The sequence below is a fragment of the Solanum tuberosum genome, unplaced genomic scaffold (assembly GCF_000226075.1).
Source record: "Solanum tuberosum cultivar DM 1-3 516 R44 unplaced genomic scaffold, SolTub_3.0 scf00190, whole genome shotgun sequence".
Lineage (NCBI taxonomy): Eukaryota > Viridiplantae > Streptophyta > Magnoliopsida > Solanales > Solanaceae > Solanum > Solanum tuberosum.
Window position 1 is genome coordinate 972,115 of NW_006239114.1, and position 2,963 is coordinate 975,077.

The window sequence follows — 2,963 nt, forward strand, 5'->3', positions numbered from 1 at the left end:
TTTACGAATTAAAATTTTTGATATTTTTCAGGCAGTCACAAAAAAATGTGAAAATTAGAAATTTTACGTATCGATATTCTAAGGTGAGTGGTGCAATTCGGGAATTTTTTGAGGTCTTTTAACGTCTTTTCTTGATCTTTATATTTTTCGGACGTTTACGAATTAAAATTTTGTGATATTTTTCGGGCGGTCACAAAAAAATGTGAAATTTTATACTCGTATCGATTTTCTAAGGTGACTGGTGCGATTTAGGAACTTTTTGAGGTGTTTTTTTTTGTCCTTTTCTTGATTTTTATATTTTTCGGACGTTTACAAATTAAATTTTTGATATCTTTTGGGGAGTCACGAACAATGTAAAATTTTGATATTCTATTCGTATCGATATTCTAAGGTGACTGGTGCGATTCAGAAGTTTTTTGAGGTGTTTTTATGTCTCTTTCTTGATTTTTATGTTTTTTGGACGTTTACGAATTAAAAAAATTGATATTTTTCGGGCGATCACGAAAAAATGTGAAATTTTGATATTTTATTCGTATTGATATTCTAAGGTGACGAGTGTGTTTTCGGAATTTTTTGAGGTGTTTTTATGTATTTTTCTTGATTTTTATATTTTTCGGACGTTGACGAATTAAATTTTTTTATACTTATTGAGCTATCACGAAAAAATGTGAATTTTGATATCTTATTCGTAACGATATTCTAAGGTGACTGGTGCAATTCGAATTTTTTTTGAGGTGGTTTAATGTTTTTTCTTGATTTTTATACTTTTCGGATGTTTACGAATTAAAACTTTTGATATTTTATTCGTATTGATATTCAAAGGTGGCTGGTGCGATTCGGAAAATTTTTGAGGTGTTTTTATCTGTTTTTCTTAATTTTAATATTTTTCGGACGTTCATGAATTAATATTTTTGATATTTTTCAGGCTGTCACGTAAAAACTAAAATTTTAATATTCTATTCGTATCAATATTCTAAGGTGACTGGTGCGATTCTGGAATTTTTTGAGGTGTTTTTATGTCTTTTTCTTTATTTTTATATTTTTCGTACGTTTCTGAATTAAATTTTTTGATATTTTTCGGTCAGTCACGAAAAATGTAAATTTTGATATCTTCTTCGTATTGATATTCTAAGGTGACTGGTGCGATTCAGAATTTTTTGAGGTGATTTTATGTCTGTTTCTTGATTTTTATATTTTTTCGACGTATACGAATTAATTTTTTTTTAAAATTTTGGGCAGTCACGAATAAATGTAAAATTTTGATAATTTATTCGTATGGATATTCTAAGGTGACTGGTAGGATTCGAGAAATTTTTTAGGAGCTTTTATGTCTTTTTCTTGATTTTTATAATTTTCGGATGTTTACGAATCAAATATTTTTATAATTTTCGATGAGTCAAGAAAAAATGTAAAATTTTGATATTCTATTCGTATTGATATTTTAAGGTGACTGATGCGATTTGGGAATTTTTTGAGGTGTTTTCATATATTTTTCTTTATTTTTATATTTTTCGGACCTTTACGAATTAATTTTTTTTATATGTATTGAGCTGTCACGAAAAAATGTGAAATTTTGATATCCTATTCGTAACGATATTCTAAGTTGACTGGTGCAGTTCGATTTTTTTTTTGAGGTGTTTTTATGTGTTTTTCTTGATTTTTATATTTTTCAAACGTTTACGAATTAATTTTTTTGATAATTTTTCGGCAGTCCCGAAAAAATGTAAACTATTTATATTCTATTCGTATCGATATTATAAGGTGACTGGTGCGATTCAGGAATTTTTGGAGGTGTTTTTATGTCTTTTTATATTATTATTCGGACGTTTACGAATTAAAAATTTTGATATTTTTCGGTCAGTATCGATATTATAAGGTGACTGGTGCGATTCAGGAATTTTTGGAGGTGTTTTTATGTCTTTTTATATTATTATTCGGACGTTTACGAATTAAAAATTTTGATATTTTTCGGTCAGTCACGAAAATATGTAAAATTTTGATATTTTATTTGTATTGATATTCAAAAATGGCTGGTGCGATTCTGAATTTTTTTGAGGTGTTTTTAAGTGTTTTTCTTAATTTTTATATTTTTTGAACGTTTACAAATTAATATTTTTAATATTTTTCGAGCAGTCTGATACGTCCAAACTTTCACTTCTAATAAGAAGTGTAAATGGTCAATGTCAATTTACAGAACTCAACTAGAGTTGAGGTCGATCCCACAGAGAATTTCTTTACAGATAAGGTTTCACTGTCGCATTTATTCGAATGTTGTTATTATCTCCTAAACAAATAACAACGGAAAGTAAATTGGGTTTGGTTCAAATGTTATAATTACCAAAACTTGCAGTCAAAATCCAGATTCACGACTAATAGACTATTTCGTTGTAAGATTGATTCAGTTAATTAAGAGAAACCAGGATTGTGTTCACCCTAACATTAGTTCTAGTGTTCTTCCGTAATTGAGCATCAGGCAAATCAATGTTTACAGAATCATTGCGAATTAAATTTATCTAACACTTCTCAGCCAAATCAGATGATTATCACTCATGTTCTCTTGACCTTAAAGTGTTACTAACCTTGACCCTCGCTTAAAATGATATGGTATTAAAGATCTTTTCTCTCGAACTCAAATTTTAACTCTAATTTGTTAATTTAGTTCAACTTTTTCCTAACTGGTATTTTTCTCTCGAACAAATACCAGATACAGGCTCATCTAATACGTGCACTCACTTGATTATAATAATATCGAAAGCTAAAACTACAGATTGTAAACACAGATTGCCCTTTACTCGTTTTACGGAATCGTAACTAGAATTTCGTCGTGGATCCCACAACCCCAGTCGTGGTATTTAACCACTCATGCTTTCACGAGAACAACCAGTAATGAAGAATGAAAACATGTTAAGAAAGACTTACGAAAATAATTAGCTAATCAACAATCACTTCGATAATCTGATAAT